A 24,169-nucleotide genomic window follows, 5' to 3' on the forward strand; every position below is an offset into this window, starting at 1 on the left:
ACCACTACTCATCATAGACATTGTGAAATGTATAGATGGATGGATAATATTTAGGAAGCTATGTATATACTGGAATTTATGTTCTCAAAGCCTTGGAATTAAGGCGGATGATCAAGACGGGCATGTATTAAGCAGGTTCCTTTCAAGCAGAGATAGCAAACACTTATCTCCTTGTCTGTGTCTTGTGTATTGTGTGTCTCACAATGTAAGCCTATCTGCATGCAGAGCTAGATGTGGATTAAAAAACTGCAAGGTCGACAATCAGCAGAGGGTGTCCTGTTTATGAAAAAGAACAAAGGACTGTCCTGATATATGTAAGGCTAACAGGAAACACTCTTCTTCCTTCACCAAGGAGATTACCTGTCAGCATGCCCTATTTTATGAAAGGAGGGTGTAGCGGGGTGGTTACCCGCTTCTGCCCTGAGGGGTTTAAAAAGTGGCCAGGGAGGGCTTGAAAGCTGCGGCTCTAAAAGCTGGGCTGATTGGGGAAGTGGCCACAGCTGGGCCACACCCTAATCAGGCCACAGCTGGCCTGGATAAAAAGGCCAGGGAAGCCCAGAGCAAACAGTCTTCCTCTGCCTGTAGAGGGAGAAGGGCCTGGCTGTAGGGAGCTAGACACAGGGCACCTGAGGGGGCAAGGCAAGGCAAGGCAAGGCAAGGCAAGGCAAGGCAGAGGAGCTCCTGCCTAGAAAGCCCCAGGCTGCAGCCTAGCACAAGGCCAGCAGGTACTGGGGCAGTGGAGGCTCCAGGCATCAGCACACCAAGCGCCCGCTTGGGGCGGCAAGCCACTGGGGGTGCTCTGCCAGTCGCCGCAAGGGCGGCAGGCAGGCTGCCTTTGGCGGCGTGCCTGCAGAGGACCCTCCGCAGGTACGCCACCGAAGGCAGCCTGCCTGCCATGCTTGGGGCGGCAAAATGCCTAGAGCCGCCCCTGTACTGGGGGTTGCAGGGGGCAGCCCAGGGGTAGGCAAAGGCAGCAGGTCCAAACCCCTTTGCCTATGATGAGTGGCTGATACTGCAGTCTGCCCCAGTGAACGGGGGCTAGATGGAGACTGGGCAGTAGCCAAAACTGAGGTAAAGTGGGGATAGTGGGATGGGGGTTCCCCAGGGAGGGGAGACCCAGATTGGTGGGGGACTGCAAGGGGGCAGCACCCCAATTAAAAGAGCACTGGCCTGCAGCGGGCGCTCCTAGCTGGAATGAGCTAATTCCCAGAAGTCACCAGCAGGAGGCACCTCAGGGGTGAGTCTGCATGTCTACAGAGGGTCACAGCCAACCTGACTGGAAAATGCTGCAAAGAATTTAGGTGAGCTAAACTTCGTTAGACAAGACAGTATCTTACTAATTAAGTCTAGACGGTAGAAGGCATCTCATGGTTTTATTTTACATGTAACCATTGTTTACAAATACTTTTACTACTACTTCTCAAATCGTTATACTTTGTTAAATAAACTTACTTGTTTTTGCTATAATATATCTATGTGTGAAGCGGAGCGGTGATCTAAGGTGTAACTGGTAAGTTGGGGGTACTGGTCCTTTGGGAACAGTGGATCTGTGAATTCTGTCAGTGTTCAGTGAAATATGTACTGGACACTCTAGAGCAGGGGTTGACAACCTCTGGCACGCGGCTCGCCAGGGTAAGCACCCTGGTGGGCCGGGCCAGTTTGTTTACCAGCCGCGTCGGCAGTTTCGGCCGATCGCAGCTCCCACTGGCCGCAGTTTGCCATCCCAGGCCAATGCAGGAGGCGGGAAGCCGCGGCTAGTACATCCCGTGGCGCTTCCCGCTGCCCACATTGGTCTGGGAGGGTTAACTGCAGCCAGTGGGAGCTGCGGTCCGCTGAACCTGCGGATGCGGCAGGTAAACAAACTGGCCCGGCCCGTCAGGGTGCTTACCCTGGCGAGCCATGTGCCAGAGGTTGCCGACCCCTGCTCTAGGGGAATGCTCAGAGGGATTGGAGCATGCCTATTATTAACCTGCAGAGGGACAGTGAAGCCTGCATAAACTAAGAGGGCAGTGCTTCTTTTATCTGTGGCTGGGGGATTTAAGGAGTTGACACTTGGCAGTTACACACAAGACTTCCTCATGCTAAGGCTAGGTGGTAGCAAGGTGCCTGACCCCTGGGAAGCATCACAGTGTTTTAAATCAGTTTGTAAATTAATCAAATGTGTCCTCTCACCCATGTAACCTGAATCCCATCTCCTCATCTAGCTGTCAGAATTGGCATTTGAGCCAGATGAAAGAATATTACAAGAGGTGGTTCCTAAGCATTTTGGAACAAACTCCTAGTTATTAGACTGCCAACAAATATCTCCACTCTGAAACAGACTTTGGTGATACAGATACTGCATTGTGGTTCAGAATGTCACTCAGCTCCTGCCTTAATCCGCCTTTCAAAGGGATCAATTAAAGAATAGAGGAAAGCGCAGTGACCTGTCAGAGTGAACTAAGACACTGACTCAATTAGAACTGGAGATTTTCCCCTGTCTGCTAGTCTAGGAGTTAAACTACACGATCTGGATGGTAGGCCCATTTTAAGCATTTATTCACAGTATGGCTCTTAGCAAGTCATTTTACTTCTTTGCATATCAGCATCCCCATGTGTAAAATATATCTTCCTTAGAGACAGGTTTCAGAGGGGCAGCCATGTTAGTCTGTATCAGCAAAAACAATGAAGAATCCTTGTGGCACCTTAGAAACTAACAAATTATTTGGGCATAAGCTTTCATGGGCTATAATCCACTTCATCAGATGCATGGAGTTGAAAATACGGTAGGCAGGTATAAAAATACACCACATGAAAAGATGGGAGTTGCCTTACCGTGTGTGTGTGGGGGGGAGGGGCAGTGCTAAGGAGACCAACTCAAGTAAGAATGGGCCACTTCGACCCTGGTTGAATTGGCTTTGTTAGCCCTGACTGTATTTTTATACCTGCCTACTGTGTTTTCCACTCCTTGCATCTGATGAAGTGTGCCCAGATAATTTGTTTGTCTCTAAAGTGCCACAAGGGTTCCTCATTGTTCTTCTTTAGAGAAGTGTTCTCGGGCTTGTAGCTAATATTTGGGAAGCACATGGAGATGTCTGGATGGGAAGCATATAAAGATTCATTGTTATTATTAGCTTTTTGCCATAATTCCCCACTGTAGAGTCCTGAAATCACCAGAGTTTCAAGAAAGGTGACAGACAGATGAACCAGCTAATAAAAAAATAAGATGGCTAGCACCAGCCAGTTCCATGGCCAAATTTAGCAGCCTGTTTGTCAGCACAGATTGTTGTGTGTTATGCTTCTCTGTTCTGGATGAGAAATTGATGTTGTCTGGAATATTGGAAGCAGTATAGTCATTCTCAACTAAATTACAACAGGTACTGCTTGAAGTGTGTAAGGCGAGGACACATGGAAGAGCCATTGCCAGCGTGATGTCATCCTTAAACTAAAAAACATCTGAGCTTTTTTTAACTACATAAGGGTTTTTTGTTTACTAAGCCAAATGTCTTCCTCAGATATCCTAATCCTTCCCACAGAAAGATTTTTAGATGTCTAAGTTCTTTTTCTGCCAGCAATGAATATATTTCCTTCCTTGTGTGGTATGGTAAAATGCTAATCTCTGTTCCTTATTCATCAGTTCAATGATTTAATGCTTAATATTTTATACACAGAGTTCTTAAAAAAAAAAAAACTGTCAGCATTCTGTAATAAAATTATCTCCAGTGGCCTTCAAAATGTTTTACAGCATCTCTTACTGCCATATAATTATAGCAAACTGTAAGAAACCTTTCAAATTCAGTCAAGTCCTGTGAGTGATAACTGTGCGCTTCATTTCAGGGTTGTTGAGGGTGTGTGGGGTTGTTGTTGGGTTTTGGGTTTTTTTAACATGTTTTGATGGTAACTGTGAGAAAACAAATGTTACCACAGTGGTTTAGAAAAATAACTTTAGCTTTATGCAAAGGTTAATCATGCAAATATGCAGCTCTACAAGTCTGTCAATATCTTAGATACCTGAGTTCTCACTCTGAACTTTACACATCTATTTATACATTCAGGAAAAAAAATCCATCCAACTGTTATTACACATTGAGCAGAAATTAGAATGTCTTGCTACCATTCAGTATTGCTATTCCAGATTGCAATGTTAAAACCTTTTTTTTTTTTTTTTTAAATCTAGGCATTTAATGCTTTCTCTATGGCTTAGTTATTATTCACCATATTTCCCGAAGACCTGTTAAGCACATATTGCCATAAATCAAAGACTTTTGGTGAGAGACACAAAAGCAAGCATGAGTGTCTACCCATGAGTCCCATAAAAATGCATGCCATATCCAGATCTCATTCCAGAGACTCTTGCCTCTGAGAGGCAGGAATGTAAAAATTAGGGATGTCAATTAATCACAGTTAACTCACATGATTAATTAAAAAAAATGAATCATTATTCAAAAAAATGAATCATGATTAACTGCAGTTTTAATCACACTTTTAAACAATAGAGTACCAATTGAAATGTATTAAATATTTTGGATGATTTTCTACATTTTTCAAATGTATCAATTTCAGTTACAACACAGAATACAAAGTGTACAGTACTCACTTTATATTACTTTTGATTACAAATATTTGCACTGTAAAAATGGCAAACAAAAGAAATAGTATTTTTCAATTCACCTCATACAAGTACTGTAGTGCAATCTTTTTATCGTGAAAGTGCAACTTACAAATGTAGATTTATTTTTTTTGGTTACATAACTGCATTTAAAAACAAAACAATGTAACACTTTAGAGCCTCCAAGTCCACTCTTATTCTGCCAGTCGCTAAGGCAAACAAATTTGTTTATATTTACAGGAGATAATGTTGCCTGCTTCTTATTTACAATGTCACCTGAAAGTGAGAACAGGCATTCGCATATCACTTTTGTAGCTGGTGTTGTAGCCAGGTGTCCTACCAAGGTATTTACATGCCAGATATGCTAAACATTCACATGCCCCTTCATGCTTCAACCAGCATTGCAGAGGATGTGCTTCCATGCTGATGATGCTTGTTAAAAATAAATAAATAAATGTGTTAATTAAAGTTGTGCCTCAACTCCTTGGAGGAGAATTGTATGTCTCCTGCGCCATGGTTTTACCTGCATTCTGCCATATATTTTGAGTTATGGTAATCCTGGATGACGACCCAGCATATGCTGTTTGATTTAAGAACACTTTCACTGCAGATTCGACAAAACATAAAGAAGGTTCCAATATCAGATTTCTAAAGATAGCTACAGCACTTGGCCCAATGTTTCAGAATCTGAAGTGCCTTCCAAAATCTGAGATAGATGAGGTGTGGTGCATGCTTTCAGAATTGTTAAAAGAGCAATATTCTAATGCGGAAACTACAGAACCCAAACCACCAAAAGAGAAAATCAACCTTCTGTTGGTGGCATCTGACTCAGATGATGAAAATGAACATGCCTCGGTCTGTACTGCTTTGGATCGTTATCAAGCAGAATCTGTCATCAGCATGGACGCATGTCCAATGGATTGGTGGCTGAAGAATGAAGGAACATACGAATCTTTAGCACATCTGGTACATAAATATCTTGCGATGCTGGCTACAACAATGCCTTGCAAACACTTGTTCTCACTTTTCGGTGACATTGTCTGAGCAGTTGGCTGAACAAGAAGCAGGACTGAGTGGACTTGTAGGTCTTAAAGTTTTACATTGTTTTATTTTTGAATGCAGTACATAATTCTACCTTTGTAAGTTCAACTTTCATGATAAAGAGATTGCACTACAGGATTTGTATTAGGTGAATTGAAAAATACTATTTCTTTTGTTTTTTACACTGCAAATATTTGTAATAAAAATAAATATAAAGTGAGCACTGTACACTTTGTGTTCTGTGTTGTAATTGAAATCAATATTTGAAAATGTAGAAAACATTTAAATAAATGGCATTCTATTATTGTTTAACAACATGCTTAATTGCGATTAATTTTTTTCTAATTGCTTGACAGCCCTAGAAAATGTCACAGTATTGCCAGCCACAAGACATCAAAAATCATGAGTCAAACGCCAAAATATAGTGAGATTTTTTTTAAAAAAAGTATATCTTGTGATTTTTCTGGTCTACCTTTTGATTTCTAAACTCCCCCTGCTCATCCCCAGTGTGCGTGTGCGATAATTAGTTTGTTGGGTAAGGTGATTTTGGCTCCTGCTGAAGGAGCTCCATGCCCACCTCTGCCTGTCCCTGCCCAACAATTAATCCTGTCCCTACCCCACCCCCAGTCCTCTCATCAGTTCAGGCTTCCTCAGCCCTTACTTCCCTAGTTCTGGTCCCAGACTCACTTCTGCTCCTCCTGAGATTCTTCACCCATCTATCCCAGGCCTGGGGCCTGAAGAGGTATCCCCTCCCCCCCCCCCCAAGGCTTCACCCCAATTTGCCCCTGCCCAGGCTGGGTGCTGCAGGGGGGCAGCAGGTAGGAGCAGAGGCACTGTCCTATCCATTTTTCTCATAGGAGCAGAGGGGAAATAATGGAGCAGAGACACCACCCTATACCAGAAACCCACTGACCGCTATACTTACCTACATACCTCCAGCTTCCATCCAGGACACATCACACGATCCATTGTCTACAGCCAAGAAAAGAAAAAAAAATAATTGGAGATATACCAATCTCCTAGAACTGGAAGGGACCTTGAAAGGTCATCAAGTACAGCCCCCTGCCTTCACTAGCAGGACCAAGTATTGATTTTTTTTGCCCCAGATCCCTATGTAGCCCCCTCAAGGATTGAACTCACAATCCCGGGTTTAGCAGGCCAATGCTCAAACCACTGAGCTATCCCTCCCACCACATTGTCTCCTATCCCTCAGACAGAAATAAACACCTACAAGATCTCTATCAAGCATTCTTAAAACTACAATACCCACCTGCTGAAATGAAAAAACAGATTGACAGAGCCAGAAGAGTACCCAGAAGCCACCTACTACAGGACAGGCCTAAAAAAGAAAATAACAGAACGCCACTAGCCATCACCTACAGCCCCCAACTAAAACCTCTCCAGCGCATCATCAAAGATCTACAACCTATCCTGAAAGATGATCCCTCACTCTCTCAGTTCTTGGGAGACAGACCAGTCCTCGCTTACAGACAGCCTCCCAACCTGAAGCAAATACTCACCAGCAACCACACACCATACAACATAAACATTAACCCAGGAACCTATCTTTGCAACAAAGCCTGATGCCACCTCTGTCCACATCTATTCAAGTGACACCATCATAAGACCTAACCACATCAGCCACGCCATCAGGGGCTTGTTCACCTGCACATCTACCAACGTGATATATGCCGTCATGTGCCAGCAATGCCCCTCTGCCATGTACATTGGCCAAACCGGACAGTCTCTATGCAAAAGAATAAATGGACACAAATCTGACATCAGGAATCATAACATTAAAAAAAAACAGTGGGAGAACACTTCAACCTCTCTAGCCACTCAGTGACAGACTTGAAGGTGGCAATTTTGCAACAAAAAACCTTCAAAAACAGACTCCAAAGAGAGACTGCTGAACTCGAATTAATATGCAAATTAGATAAAATTAACTGAGGTTTAAACAGAGACTGGGAATGGTTGGGTCATTACACTAATTAAATCTATTTTCCCCATGTTAAGTTCTCCTCACACCTTCTATGGGTCATCTCGTTTATCACTTCAAAGGTTTGTTTTTTTTTCTCCTGCTGCTGATAGCTCATCGCAATTGATTGGCCCCTTATTTGGTATGCATACTTCCACCTTTTCATGTTCTCCGCATGTATAAATATCTTCTGTCTGTGTGTTCCATTCTATGCATCCGAAGAAGTGAGCTGTAGCCCACGAAAGCTTATGCTGAAATAAATTTGTTAGTCTCTAAGGTGCCACAAGTACTCCTGTTCTTTCTGAGCTGCTGTGTTCTTTAGCTCCCTCCTTCCATCCTGGAAGAATGGCTTTAGGTTGCAATGGAGAGGGGGATTGGCTGAAGCATCTCACATCATTGTAAGATTGGCTCCAGCCCAGCCAAAATCATGTCACTCACAAAAATTAAATAAATCAGAAGAGTTGGCAATACTGATGACCTAGTTACAGTGAATAGCCATTGACCTATCTTTTCCAGAAGTATCTCAGGAGGGAAACCCTCCAAATTGAGGAGGTAAGACGATGAACTAAAAGAATCCAATTACCTCCTTACCTGACATTGGAGTTGGCCCATCATTCTCTTCTGCTGCAGTAGAGCCTGATTTTCAAACTTGGACATCTGCAGTTTGGATGCTCTTTTCTGCATTTGAGAGCTCAAATATCCATTTTGTGCCTCTGAGTGCCAGTTCTTTTATGCACTAATTTGTATTGAAAACTAAGCTCCTGGAATTATTTGATCTGTTTTTCCCCCTCATTTTTGATGGAATGTCATTGTGATGGCACCTGGGGCAGTCAGACACCACCCAATGCAGTAAACAAGAGAGTTGGTTAAAGATAAAATAATATCTTTTGATGGTTGTGATTCGCCGGCTCCTCTGCATCATTTAAGCTGATGATCTGTTTCAAAAGGCCCTCATCAACTCCCTAGTGGAATACAGAATGGAACATGCACAACCAATTCACTAGTGAAGTGAAGCTGAGGTCCTAGAATTCCAAAGGGATTTCTCTCTACTGCTGAGCTAACGCAGCTGCTCTGCTGGTTCACCCCAGCAAAACGCTGTCAGACATAAATCTGATTTCCTTAGACTTTCCTGTTGATCAAAGTGGCACCTAGTGATAATGAAGAGCAGAAATGGGGGCTTCTTGGCTGCTGAATTCAGGCATCATGGCACTCAGTGTGAACAAATGTTTTTGCTTTATCAGAAAATGATCTTAGCTTTTTACACATTGCTTCCACCTACCTAAACCCCTTTTTCTACCTTTTTTTTTTAAATCAATGGCTCAGGCACAGCTGAGGAGCGTGGGCTGCAGGGAGACAAAGATGGCCCTAAGCCACGTTCCCACTCCTCTGTTCCTGGGTCAGCCAGCAGTCTGAACAGCCTGGACATAATCTGGAATAGTTCAGCCCCCTCTTGCCGAGGCTTTCCCCCTTCTCCCCATCCCTAGACAGAATGTGCATGTATGCAGGAAACAGCAGAGTGAGTGGCACAGAGATCACTATCCCCCACCCACCCCAGCTTTCTTCCACTGTGTTTTCAGGGCAGCTTTCAAGGCTGCGGTGATGCGTCAGCAAGGCAGAGGACCTGGATCTGGGACTAAGACTCTGGCCCATTATCCAGAAATACAATTTTGATTTGGACTTGGTGATGGGTTAGGGTGATAGGGTCTAACTTCCCTGGAGAAGAAAGTAGTGTAGCCAAAACATTTGTGGTACGCATCAAGTGCGAGCCCCAGAGCTAGAAGGCTTAGAGGGATGGCATTCTCTACTCTTTCCATAGAGGAATGGCGAGCTCCAGTCAGCCTCATTTGCATTAATTATAATGTTGTATACCCATAATTCCACATACTGTGTTTTGTTTTAGTTCGAATTTGTCTTGCTTATGATTATATAAATGGTAGCGGATTGTCACTGTGACCAAACGCTTGACAGGGCACAGGAATTTTGCAGGATGTGCCCTGGACTATAGGGGTCACCCTGATTGTCCAGGTAGTGAATTCTGGTTTGGCAAGAACAGGTAGGGAGTCTCTTTCAACCCCATGCTTTGAGTGGATGACAGGGGATCGATCACTTGATGATTGAACTGTTCTTTTCATTTCCTTGGAAGCTTCTGGCAATTGGCCACTGTGGGAAGATAGGATATTGGGCTAGATGGACAGTTGATCTGACTGTTCTTATGTTATGTCCTAGAGACCAGGGACTCTGTCCAGTGATCCTGTTTTTGTTCTGGGTTCCCCACCTGGAAATTCTGTGGGAGTGGACCAGGGGTAATGCAGTGCTGACATTGCAGAACTGGGAAATACAGTTGCATGTTGGACCAGGACTGTGTGGTGCAGACCTCTCTAGATTGCAACAGGCAGGAAGAAGAAAGCTGGCCCCTGACTACGAATGAATCTAATTGGACTCATGATTGGGGTTTTAGGTGGCTAGGGACTATGATATTAAGATTTGCAGACCACTACATGCCAGAAAATTAAAACCGGGAACTGTGCTGTTTGGTCATCCTCCTGATAGACTTACGAGATTTTGTTCATTTTACAGTATGTTGATATTTATATGGTTGGGGGGGGGGGTTCTCTTTACCCCCTAATAGAAAGTACTTGTGGTTCCTTATTCCCAAGAGCTTGTGAGTGGGGAAGAAGAACTAAAAAGATGATCAGGGAGAGTCTATTTTAATTTCCCAAAGCCAGAAGTGAGAAGATGGCTTAGGTGCCGCTCAAACCATTGTTTTATGTATTTTATAAAAGAATCCCTAGACCAGGGGTCAGCAACCTTTCAGCAGTGGTGTGCTGAGTCTTCATGTATACACTCTTATTTAAGGCTTTGCGTGCCAGTAATACATTTTAACGTTTTTTAGAAGGTCTCTCTGTAGTCTATAATATATAACCAAACTACTGTTATATGTAAAGTAAACAAGGTTTTCAAAATGTTTCAGAAGCTTTATTTAAAATTAAATTAAAATGCAGATCTTATTAGTTTAGAGTGATCCTTGCCCTTGCTTTCCCTTGCTGAGTTTTCCAATGTCTGGTTGCACCTATTTGGATACTTTAAGCTGCACACAGGCTTCTGAGTAATCAGTTGATAACCGGCTGGCAGGAGGTCAGCTGCTGGAACTCCAGATCGGCAGCTGAGGTGAGTGGAGCTGGCGGCTGGTAGGGCTGAGCAGGGCCGGAAGCCTGGACCCTGTCTGGCAGGGGGCCTGCACTGGAACTCCAACCAGAAGCAAGGTGAGTGGGGCTGCAGCGGGGACCCCGGCTGGCAAGGGGCCAGCAGCTGGAACCCCAGAGCAGCAGTGGGCTGCGTGAGTTCAGCCGACTGCGGCGCCCACTGGCTGTGGTTCGCCTCTTCAGGCCAATGGGGGCTGTGGAAAGCCACAGCCAGCACGTCCATCATCCAGTGCCACTTCCCGCAGCCTCCATTGGCCTGGAGCGGCGAACCACAGCCAGAGGGAGCCGCAGCCAGCTGAATCTTTGGATGTGACAAGTAAACAAACTGGCCCGGCCTGCCAGAGGGCTTACACTGGTGGGCCACATGCCAAACGTTGCCGATCCCTGAACTAGGGAAATGCAACCTAGATGGAGCTACTATAGGTGGGTACAAAACTGGTTGGAAAACTGTTCCCAGAGAGTAGTTATCAGTGGTTCACAGTTATACTGGAAGGGCATAATGAGTGGGGTCCCACAGGAATCAGGTCTGGTTCTGTTCAATATCTTCATCAGTGATTTAGATAATGGCATATAGAGTACAATTATAAAGTTTGTGGATGATACCAAGCTGGGAGGGGTTGCAAGTGCTTTGGAGAACAGGATTAAAATTCAAAATGATCTGGAGAAATGGTCTGAAGTAAATAGGATGTAATTAATAAGGACAAATGCATAATACTCTCTTTAGGAAGGAACAATCAGTTGCACACATACAAAATGGGAAATGACTGCCTAGGAATGAGTACTGTGGAAAGGAATCTGGGGGTCATAGTGAACCACGAGCTAAATATGAGTCAACAGTGTAACACTGTTGCATAAAAAGCAAAAACATCATTCTGGGATGCATTAGCAGGAGTGTTGTAATCAAGACACGAGAAGTAATTCCTCTGCTCTACTCTGGGCTAATTAGGCCTCAACTGGAGTATTGTGTCCAGTTCTGGGCCCACATTTCGGGAAGGATGTGGACAAATTGGGGAGAGTCCAGAGAAAAGCGACAAAAATGATTAAAGATCTAGAAAACACAACCTATGAGGGAAGATTGGAAAAAAAATGGGTTTGTTTAGTCTGGAAAAGAAAAGATTGAGAGGGGACATAACAGTTTTCAAGTATGTAAAAGGTTGTTACAAGGAGGAGGAAGAAAAAAAATTCTTAACCTCTGAGGCTAGGTAGGACAAGAAGCAATGGGCTTAAATTGCAGTGGGGGAGGTTTAGGTTGGGCATTAGGAAAAACTTCCTAACTGTCAGGGTGGTTAAGCACTGGAATAAATTGCCTAGGGTGGTTGTGGAATCTCCATTATTGGAGATTTTTAAGAGCAGTTTAGACAAATACCTGTCAGGAATAGTCTAGATAATATTTAGTCCTACCACGGGTGCAGGGGGACTGGACTAGCTGGCCTCTTGAGGTCCTTTCCAGTTCTATGATTCTTCAGTGGAAGAACACAACAAAACCTTCAAAGTCCTAAGCCTAATGAGTCTGTCTCATATGAAGCTAAACAAGAAATTTTCCACCTACCTCAGTCCTAGTCCTGAGAAAGTAAAAGCAATTTGAAAACTGAATGCACCAACTAATGTACCAGAACTGAGATGTGTATTGGAGATGGTAAATTGCCCTGGTCAATACCTATAGAACCTTTCTACAGTGACAAAACTACTGAATGAACTCTTAGTGAAACACATCTTGGCTGTGGGGGCCAAATCAAGAAATTGCCTTTTAAAAAAAGTTAAAGAAATGATCTGAACAGCTTCAGTTCTCAGGTATGATGATGTGAACAAACCCACAATAATCAGTGCGCATATAATTAGCTATGACCTAGTGGTGTAGTATTGAAACACCAAGGCTCTGAGTAAAAGCCACTTGCATTTTATTCTTGGACACTCACAGAAGTAAAAAAAAATATATATATATATGATGGTTACAAGCAATTTATGGTCTGTTATCAGTGTAGATTAATCCAATCCACATGGATATCTGTAAAAGTTCTCACATGCCCACATATTTGCCAACAATCTGTGTGTATGTATGTGTATATATATATATATATACACACACACACACACACACACATACATACACACAGATTGTTGGCAAATATGTGGGCATGTGAGAACTTTTACAGATATCCATGTGGATTGGATTAATCTACACTGATAACAGACCATAAATTGCTTGTAACCATCATCAATGGAAAAGACCTGGATCTAGCACCACTGAGATGTCAGTGTCTATTGCTAAGGTTAATGCATTTTAACCCACTTACTAAATATGTACCTGGGAAATATCTGGTACTAGCAGACTAGGACAAGTCATTTCATCATAGAAGTGTATGATTGTCATGGTGAACACATACATTGTGTCATATAATCAATATGTGATAAATAGATACAAGTAGGATAGAACTATAGGAGTATAAGTGACAAGTATTTAGGAGTGATGAGTGGGCATTAGGTATCAGTAAAACATGGCTTGTAATGCAAGGCCTAAAAGTTGAGGCCTGTAAGGTTTTAGTTTAGCCATACTAGACTTCCGGCTTAACAATGCTTGACATAAGAGGGTGACCAAATAATAACGCTGTGCCAGTAAAGTAAAAAGATTACTGGAAAGAATGGACCAATAATTGATGTTACAGGAAATATGTTGTAGCGTACCCACCTAGATCATAAGACACCTAATTATAACATCACAAAAAATTCTGTTCCGACTGTAGGCTACCCTGGAAACAGGTTTACCCAAATGTTAATGAGATGCTTATAAGACAAAGGGGAGCTAAGCACAACCTATGAAAAGTGGGGCACCCCAAAAGGAACTAAGATGTGGAGCACAAGGTGAATGGGAGTGCATGTGCAGACCACACAGACATTGCTAAAGAAAAATCGCCAGTCCTGGATGCATGCAGTGTTTGCACAGCCTGAAATGCACTACACATAAGGACAATAACTTGAACTTCTTCATCTAGTGAAGTTGTGGTCTGATTCAGACACTTCTGAGGTTTGTACTTTAAACTAAAGAACCTTGAAATTCGAGATAAAGGGCCTGCAAATCAGGAGTTAACACAAATACAAGAACTGTTATGTTGAAATTAATGGAATTACACCAGTATAAAGTTGGTAGAAATAAGGAGAATCAGGCCTAAAATGTCTGACAACAAATTCAACTTTTCATTGAAACTCTCACAACTTTTTAGCAAACCATTATCCTTTCATGGGAACCTAGGCTCTGCCCCAGGAAACTGGTCTGTGCAAGCAAAGGGGTCTGGCCCATGTATACCAGCTTAGGAGATCAGGGATCTAGAACATAATTATATTGTTCTTGCTAAATAGATTATTTATTTCTTCAACAACTGAGAAAAGGGAAAGTAAAGCTCAGGCTTCAAGCCCTTTCAACCACATTCTGTTGCCAACTCATTTTGGCCTGGGACAGTTTCCTCTCCTCCCCCCCGTGATACTTCAAACTCTTGCATGTTTCTTGTTTTCTCCCTATTAGCTGTCAGGCCCTTCCTTATCTTTCTCCGCACTGAGACATCTCTGTGCATCCCCCAGGCCTCAATCTCCATCCTCCAGGCCTTTTCTTATCATGTGATTAAAGACTCTCATTCTATTAGCATACAATGGGAAAGGACCCTCTCTATTTTGGCTTCCATAACCATGCTACTGGTAAAGAAATGTTGAAAGACAGAGCAGACTGATGTTTGTGTTTTGGACTGGAGAGGGGTACACTTCAGCATTTCATTACAGTTGGATCTATTTAAAATTTTCTTCTCAGGTTCTAGGTCTATGTATGATTAGCAGATTATGACAGGTCTAAGTAATTGTTCATATCTTTCAACAGTTTGTAGGCACATTTACTTATCTATCTGTTTGTTGTTTTTTTATATTCCCACCAACGCTATGGTATTGGAGGAGCACCTTCAATGGAGTTACATATTTCTAGTCCTAATTAGCCTACTTTCCCCAAATATTTTTCACATGTTAATACTTCCAAAAGCATATGGTCAGAAGAAACATCAAAGAGTGGGATTAGCTCACCAGACCTGCAACTGTACAACTTCAGTAATACTGACATGTGTGGTTTGCCAAGATAAAGTAATCAAAGGTTTCTAAATACCAATTTAACTTCAGAACTGCATCTAACGGGAACAATCATGAAAGGTGCTGAACAGCTATTTGCAACATACTAAGCACTTTACTTCCACTGAAATAAGGGCACTCAGTACCTCACAGAACAGACCCTTTTCTTAGTGGTGTATTTGACAGCACACAGAAAATACATCATACTGTACATCTCAATCGTAATTTTACAGTGTACCATTTTGATGTAGTTTGGATATTGTGCTGGGAAAACCTGACTGCAAAAGGTTTACAGGAATTTCTTTTAAACACAAGACTAACGTTACGCATGGGAATGATACATTGTCGGTTTGTTAAATCTGACTTTAAAAAAAAATGCTGACGTACAGGATCTGGATGTGAAAATAGCTAGTGGCTCAATAAAGGTTTTTCTGGTCTGTGAGGTCATGTATTGAAGCAGCCATATGAATAACAACATCCTTAACATATCTTACAGCTACTCCTTTGGGAGCGTGATGAAAGTGGAAAAAACAGAGTCTGATTCATTGACAAGTTGTGATTGTTTTTTTTAGTGTACTGTTCCATGTATCATACTGTTCTTTAAAGTCCCTGAGTTACTAACATACTCTAAGATTGTTTTATTTCAATTAATAAATGAACATTAGTATGTTCTCACCTTATTGCTGGCAATGAGACTAGCAATGGCTTTTAAGGGGAGATACCTTGTCTTCTTGTTTTAGTCTTTAAGCAGGCTGTAATGCTGTGTTCAAATATGAATCAAGTTTAAAGTGCAATTAATTTGGTGGTCAGTCTATTCTTTAGTGGATATTGGCCACATTAAACTTCCAAGCAAACAAAATGAATCATCAGAGTGCATCAAGATTAGCATCCTCTTCTCAAAACAATGAGACCAAGGTTTACTCATGCAATCATAGGCATGAACAGGATCCAGTCCTTGGATAACAGGGTTGTTGCAGATCAGAATTCGAGCTTATTGGAAAATTTCAGCAAAAACAAAATTGGGATAAAAAGCAAAATGAAATGTTGCAAATATTTCCATGGTTCTTCCCTAGCATCATTGGCAACACTTTTTAGGGGACTTGTCCAGCACTCTCATTCACTAATCCCAATGGGATGCAGGGCCTTCCAGAGAATTCAGCGGGCCTGACCCCCCGCCGCCGAAGACCCGGCACTTTGGCGGTGGGTCCTGGGGTGGAAGGAGCCCCGATGTGGGTCTTCGGCGCACTTCGGTGGCGGGTCCCGGAGCGGAAGGACTCCCCGTTGCCGAATTGCCGCCAAAGACCCAGAGCAGAAGAAGCTCCAGGGGCCTGGGCCCGGCAGGAGTTTTCCAGGGCTCCCGGAATGAGTGAAGGACCCCGCTCCAGGGGCCCCAAAAAACTCTCGTGGGGGCCCCTGCGGGTTCCAGGGCCTGGGGCAAATTGTCCCACTTGCCCCCCCCCCCACCGGCAGCCCTGATGGGATGCTATTTGCCACTTATTTTCAGCATCACTAATATTTACAAAATATAACTGTTCCAGAACTGTTGCCTGCATTTCTAAATTACTTAGCTTATTACAAAAGAAAAGGTTACTGACCTGTAACTGAAGTTTCTTCAAGATGAGTGGTCCCTATCTGTATTCCAGTGTGGACTGCACACGTGCCTGGAACCAGAGACCTTGCAAGTAGCATCCATTGGTCCGTGCATGCCCCCTAGCTCACTTTGTACCTCTGACTGAGGGGACAGAGGATGGGGCAGACTAGCTGCCTCTCTAGTTCCTTTTCTATCGTGAATCAAATCTGATCCAAAGCAGAGGGGAAGGAGGGTGGATATTGGATTGCAGATAGGGACCACACACCTTGTAGAACATCCAGTTACATGTAAGTAAGCTCCTTCTTTTTTGAGGATGGTCTCTATGGTATTCCATTGTGGCTGATTGACAAGCAATACCTAAGTAGCAGGAAGGTGCGAGGATGTAGACAGTAGGGCTGAGAGGAATACAGTTGTCCCAAAGGAGGCATAAGCAGATGGGTCCTGCACCAGACCATAATGCTTTGCAAATGTGTCATCGGAGCTCTATATGGCCACTTTACAGATGTCCAGGAGGGGTATCTCCTGAAGAGAGACAATAGCTGTTGCTTGTGGTCTGTGGAATGACCTCTTATCCTAGGGAGGCAGGAGAGGTTCAAAAGCTGATAGAGTAGACTGCATCCAGAGATTCACTGGGTGGAGATGGCATGACCTCTGACTCTATTTGCTATAGCGACAATAGTCTCCGGAATTTCCTGAGTGGTTTTGTCCTCTGTAGGTAGAAAGCTGAGGCCCGCCAAACACTGAGGGAGTAGAATCTTCATTTCACTGTGGAAGCATGTGGTTTGGAAAGAACACAGGTAACTGAATGGATTGGTTAAGGTGAAATTCCAAAACTACTTTAGGGGAGAATTTGGGGTGTAGACATAAAGAAACCTTATTCAATATAGCATATGGAGAAACTGCCATCATCATTCCAAGTTTGATAACCCTTCTCACAGAAAATGTTGTTGGAACATACTTTTGTAGTCCTTCCACTGTTTGTTTGGTTTTTAAAATGTTTCGTTTAGTGGGAGAACATTCTCTCCCCCCCCACCCCCGCAAATTGTCGAAGGCACAAAAATAATTCGGGTTCTGTTGTGTAACAGTGGCTGATCCCTTCTTGACATTGGCAAGCATCCTTTTCGTGATCTGTATTTCAGACAAGGGAGGATGCAGGAGGAGATGTTATTACCGATATACATAAATTGCTGCGCAAACAAGAGGATTACTAGAGGAAGGAAGGTACTTGGAAACAACATCCGTCTCCCAGTGTTTTCATTTAAATATTTTCCGGGTCAATTAGTTTTCAGCTAATCAGGAACGATATGCAAACTCTGTAATATTAAAGGCCAACATATGTTGGCCAGTGATTTGCAGGGGACAGGCAATTCAACCATTTCTTTAGATCAGAGTTAATCAACCATTGCAACTCCAGAGATGAGCATCACAAAAAAACATTCAAGAGGGTTGTGAAGCATTGAAAATGTTATTACAATCTTAAAAAAAAAATCACTCTCTTCTCTCCCTTCAATATATTCTCTGCCAACCTCTTGACACACACAAACATATAAAATTATATATTCTTATGATCACTGACACTCTTTTTTTAGAAAATGTAAAAGGGGTAATGAAAATTTCTAAATTCAAATAAGGGGTTGCCAACCAAAAAAGATTGAGAAAGATTGCTGTAGATGACTCATTGTGATGCTGCTATCATCATTTCAGATACACATATTTGATATGAAAAATTTCATTTGGATTAGCTAAATTTGGAGAAAAAGAGATGGATTTACTGATGGTTGTGGTGGCTTTTTGGGGATGGGGTGGGGGGAGGTTGTTTTTCCCAACTGTCACTGGTTACATTCCAAGTTATTGACTTCCTCTAATTCAAGCCTGCAAGATGAGGATCTGTGGGTACATCAAACAAAAGACATCAATGGGACAAAATGACTTTATGTCCTCAGCCCCATGCTTTAAGAACTCTTACTAACTTAGTCATGGTTACTAGAAATCCATTAAAACCTGCCAGCATGATAAGGCCTTTTTTCATTTTTGGTAGGCTTTGGTCTGTTTTCTGTTCATGGCATTTTTATATTGCTTTATGAACATATTGTTTCAGTCTGTAATTTATTGCTGTTCTTGCCAGAACACCTGGAGAATGATATGTATAGATCAAGGATTTCCTGATAAAATAAACAGATTTGAATTCCACTGAATGTAGCCTTCAGGGCAACAAAGAAACACACTACAACTTGAACATAAAATAAGTACTTCCAAAATGAAATAAGAAAATAAAGCTTGGGTTTCTTTAAAGTTGAGCAGTTAAAAGGAGCCAGTAAATGTAATAACTTTCTGGCAACTGTGTTTCTATATAGTGACTCAAGCATGGTTTCAAGGTGGTTTGCATTTTTATATCACATGATATAGTGCATTCTTATTACTAATAAAAATGTGCAAGGGGAAAAACTTTTGGATAACACACGTTCTAAAACTCACTAGTTGGTTCCATAATCTTGAAGCTTTTGTTTTTTTAGCTCCTCGAAGTACTGCCAACCTAAAATCAACCAAGAAGATTTAGAGAGAAAAAAGCAATGAATGGGTTGAATTGTTCTAAATTTCAATGGGAGGGGAACACTGTGTTAAATTGATCAGAAGGCTAATAAGCAGAGTTTCTCCCCCATTCAGATTTTAATGATTGATTAAATAAATTTTCATTAACAGTTTGAAATCAGAAAAATAACAGTTCTGAATATTTATAATTATAGAAAATAGGCACATTTGGACTGAACAGCAAAATTCAATAATTACAAATGGAGTTGTTTATACAAACACTGTGCATGCATTTGGTCCTAGGATAATACAAAATTTATTCATTATATTTCTATTTTTAACTGTTAATAATAATTTAACATTAAAAAAACAAACTAAATGCTCTCCATTTGATGGACCTGCACATTTTGTACTCTAAAGTTAGAATAGAATCCTGTAACTGGAATGTCTATCACCTATAACCCTAAGGAAACTGTTTTCAAGGTGAATGTTATATCACTCATGTTAAACTGTTCTACTTCACCAATCTTGCCTGCTTTCCTATCTTTCTTACCTCAAACCTTATATATACCTACCTACATAGGAAAAGGAGAGGTTACCCACCTTGTGAAGTAAGTGGGGTTCTTTGAGATGTGTACCACTATGGCAGCTCCACTTGTAGTCTCTAAGGCTAGCCTGCTTGCTTGCCTAAATATCTTTTCTCATGGGTTTGATTATGTTTTATTATAATAGGTTTATAGATTGATATTAGAGTATGTTTTGGCTGTAACACAAAGTTAGTGTATATATGTTTGGAACCTTTCACCTAGATAGCTGGTGATGAGCTAAAGCATCAGGTCCATATATGGTTGTAACCTTTAACATAGATAGATATAAAATACATTGAAATAGGTCGGTTTGGGGTCTACCTAGGTTCATACCCCCTTTTAAACTTAACAGGTACACCACAAAGAACTTGGAAAGAACCAAAAAAACTGGGTAGGATAAAAATAACCAATGTGAGAATGAGCTAATGTCATTAATATATATGTGTCATCAATATGTACAAACATGCCAGCCTAGAGTAAGCGTACCCCAACATTCTCTGGGTGAGGAAACTAAGTTTCGACATAGAAGGAGGGCTCAAGTGTTCAAGCTTTACAAGAGGGGTAACCACCATGCCAAGGAGGCTTCTTCAGCCTTAGTTCTTTGTTGATTATTCTTTTGTTTATTAGGCGATTAGTCTGTTAACTAACTGACTTAAAACTTACAATTAAGTATTAAGTAAAACTCTACGTTAGCCTCTGTAGTCTTCTATACCTCTCAGCTCTTTAGCGTGTCCTTAACTCTCCACCTCCCACTCAAGAATTGAGGAACCTGGACCTGAACTCTTTTGGCATGCCAGAGACAAGGCTGGTCTTTTGTCTCGTACCCCCAGGTAGGGCCCTACCAAATTCACGGTCCATTTTGGTCAATTTCACAGTAATAGGATTTTAAAAATTGTAAATTTAATGGTTTCAGCTATTTAAACCTGAAATTTCAGTGTTGTAATTGACCCAAAAAGGACTTGTTGGGGGTTCTCAGGGTTATTGTAGGGGGGGGATTACCTTACTGCTACCCTTACTTCTGTGCTTCTGCTGGTGGTGCTGCCATCAGAGCTGAGCAGCTGGAGAGTGGCAGCTGCTGGTCGGGAGCCCAGCTCTGAAGGCAGAGCCGCCACCAGCAGAAGCAGCACAGAAGTAAGGATGGCGTGGTATGGTATTATCACTCTTACTTCTGCACTGCTGCCTACAGAGCTGGGCTCTCAGTCAACAGCTGCCACTCTCTGGCTGCCCAGCCCCGAAGGCAGCAGCGCAGAAGTAAGGAAGGTATGGTATGGTATTGCCACCCTTACTTCTGCGCTGCTGCTCGCGGAGTGCTGCTTTCAGAGCTGGTCACCTGGCCAACCACCGCCACTGTCCAGCTGCCCAGCTCTGAAGTCAGAGTGGAAGTAAGGGTGACAATACATTGACCCCCCTAAAATAACCTTGTGACTCCCCACAACCGCCTTTTGGGTCAGGACCCCCAGTTTGAGAAACGCTGGTCTCTCCCGTGAAATCTGTATAGGAGAGGGTAAAAGCACACAAAAGACCAGATTTCACAGTAGGAGACCAGATTTCATAGTCTGATGCATTTTTCATGGCCGTAAATTTGGTAGTGTCCTACCCCAGGTTATCAAGGAAGGATGTGAGTATATTAATCAAAAGCTTTATAGTATAGTAAATAATATCACAAGAACAATATTATTGCCTTTGTAACTCAGATTATTTTACCATTTGATTACAATTTGATTATAATTCCATTTATCTCAATCCAAGACTTTAAGGCTACATTTGTCTCAGTGTGAGCATCCTTGTCATACATCCCGAGGGTCCTTGCAAACTCTATGTAGCCTGATTCTGGAACAAGAACCTTATTGGCTTCTGATCAGATTAATTGGCAATCCCTATAACCCATATTATCTAAAATAATAACAACATCCTAAATTAGGCAACACATTTCAGGAACAGATGTGCCCCCTGCACCTTTGATCAGAGATTTTTTGGTAGCAGTGCCCATTCACCAAGTGCGCACACTCTACACATCCTGAGGATTATAGAATCATAGAAGATTAGGGTTGGAAGAGACCTCAGGAGGTCATCTAGTCCAACCCCCTGCTCAAAGCAGGACCAACACCAACTAAATCATCCCAGCCAGGGCTTTGTCAAGCCGGGCCTTAAAAACCTCTAAGGATGGAGATTCCATCACCTTCCTAAATAACCATTCCAGTGCTTCACCACCCTCCTAGTGAAATAGTTTTTCCTAATATCAAACCTAGACCTCCCCCACTACAACTTGAGACCATTGATCCTTCTTCTGTCATCTGCTACCACCAGAGAACAGCCTAGCTCCATCCTCTTTGGAACCCCCCTTTTAGGTAGTTGAAGGCTGCTATTAAATCCCCCCTCACTCTTCTCTTCTGCAAACTAAATAAACCCAGTCCCTCAGCCTCTCCTCATAAATCATGTGCCCTAGTCCCCTAATAATTTTCATTTCCCTCCGCTGGGCTATCTCCAATTTGTCCACATCCTTTCTGCAGTGGAGGGCCCAAAACTGGACACAATACTCCAAAGGTGGCCTCACCGGTGTCGAATAGTGGGGAATAATCACTTCCCACAATCTGGCAATGCTCTTACTAATGCAGCCCAATATGTCATATAATGGCTCCATGGGTGAACCACCTTCTCTCCCACAGAGCTCTGCAGAGGAGCCTCTGAAGTGGAGGGGAAGGAGGATGGTTAGTGGAGCACCCATTGGAGGACACATCTCAAAGAACTTCAGTTACAGCACAAGGTGAGTAACCTCTCCTTTTTCTTTGAATAGTGTCCCTGTGAGTGCTCCACTTCAGGTGACTCCTGAGCAGTATCCCCACAGGGAGGAAGAAGCTTCAGAACAAAGCCTAATACTGAAGATAGAATTGAATTGTCAATTGTAGCATCTGATTTTGAGACATGCACTAACCATAGTGGTTGGAGAAAGCATGCACCGAAGTTGCAGCTATGCAAATTTCAGCAAAATTAACATCCTTGAGTAATGCCATAGAAATAGATTGAGATCTTGAGGAATAGGCTAACATACTCTAGAAAGAAGTTCAATATTGGCAGAATCATAACAAGAAATAGTACACCAAGAGCTACTACTTGAGTGTCTCTGGGTTTAGGCTGTGAATCTCTTGGATTAGTCTGCAGTTGAAACAACCTGTCTGGGAGACTTTCAGAAAGATTTGGTTCTGTTCAGATAGAAGGCAAACGCCCTTCTGACATACAGATTCAATACAGTATGGAAAGCAGATTCCTGCCTAGTCTGATGTGGTTTGGGGGAAGGGGAGACTGGAAGGATGAATGCTCTGGCTAATATGAAATTCAGAAGAAACCTTAGGCAGAAACTTTGGATGTGATAGCAACAATATCTTTTCCTTGAAAAACACTGTAAAAGAGGGTCTACAATTAAAACCCCCAGTTGTCTGATCCTCTGGGCAGAAGTGATGGCCACTAAAGAAACTGTTGTCATGGAAGGGTGGAGCAGTGAATACCCTTAAAAAGGGTGTTTCACAAGGCAATTATGAACAAAATTGAAGTCCCATATTGAAGTCCCCTAATCTGTTGGAAAAGATTCATTAGTCACCTGAGGAATCTTGACATTTTAGGGTGAGCAAAAATTGAAAAATCATCTGCAAATGAGTGAAAAGCTGTATAGCTATCAAGTGAACCTTGACAGAACGCATAGCGAGACCTGTTCTCTTTAATTCCCATATGTAGTCCAAGATGGTGGAAAGAAAAGAATGAACAGGAAAGACTTGTTGATAGGTACACCAAATGTGAAATCTCTTCCATTTCTGAAAGTATTTCATGTCGAGGTTTTTCTGCTGTTTAACAATATTTGTTGTACCTCTGTTGAACAGGAAGTGTCTATCCCTGAGAACCATCAAGAAGCCAGATCTGGAGTTGCAGAACTTCAAGATTTGGGTGAAAAATTGTATTGTCATTCTGAGACGATGGATGGCAACTGATTGGATGTCTCAGTGATAGAAGAGAAGCAAGTCAAATGAGGCAAGAATATCAAATTTGTCTCAGCCAAGTCAGTGCAATTAAAATGACTTTCAGCCTGTCTTGTTTGATCTTGTTCAGTACTTTCAAAAGTAATGTTTTTTGTGTGTATACATAAAGAAGACTTCTTGTCCATGAAATAAGGAAGACATTCCCTGGTGGTGGACAATCTAATCCCCCCTTGACCAAAATGTCTTGCACTTTGTGTTGGCAGGGGCTGAAAAAGCTCCACTTCTGGAAAACCCCAAGGATAGAAATCCCAAATCCCATTTGTAATTTTGGGAGAAGTACCTGCTGAGGTCATCAGCTGTGGTGTTATGTATACCTGGGAGTTAAGAAGCTGAGATGACTATCTGATTGCATATGTACCAGTTCCAGAGTTTTATCGCTTTGGCACAAAGTAAGGATGGGGGAAGTGGGGCATGTCCTGCCCTGAGAGTTGAGGCAAAACATGTAGGTCACATTGTATATCAAGATATCTAGAGATTTGGCTCTGATCAGGTGAAGGAAGTGAATGCAAGTATTTCTGACTGC

The 24,169-nt window shown here is 42.3% G+C and overlaps 1 long non-coding RNA gene across 2 annotated transcripts; it reads left to right on the plus strand.

Annotated features, from left to right (window-relative positions):
- Positions 1 to 1,174: 1,174 nt before the first annotated feature.
- Positions 1,175 to 23,685, plus strand: LOC120405538. 2 transcript variants are annotated; one of them, XR_005598706.1, is made up of 3 exons: positions 1,175 to 1,301; positions 22,285 to 22,382; positions 23,491 to 23,685. It is a non-coding gene; the product is annotated as an uncharacterized LOC120405538 (long non-coding RNA). The 2 variants fall into 2 exon arrangements; XR_005598680.1 differs by lacking the exon at positions 1,175 to 1,301 and adding an exon at positions 8,129 to 8,159.
- Positions 23,686 to 24,169: the final 484 nt, after the last annotated feature.

Source organism: Mauremys reevesii, linkage group 1, assembly GCF_016161935.1.
Source record: "Mauremys reevesii isolate NIE-2019 linkage group 1, ASM1616193v1, whole genome shotgun sequence".
Classification (NCBI taxonomy): domain Eukaryota; kingdom Metazoa; phylum Chordata; order Testudines; family Geoemydidae; genus Mauremys; species Mauremys reevesii.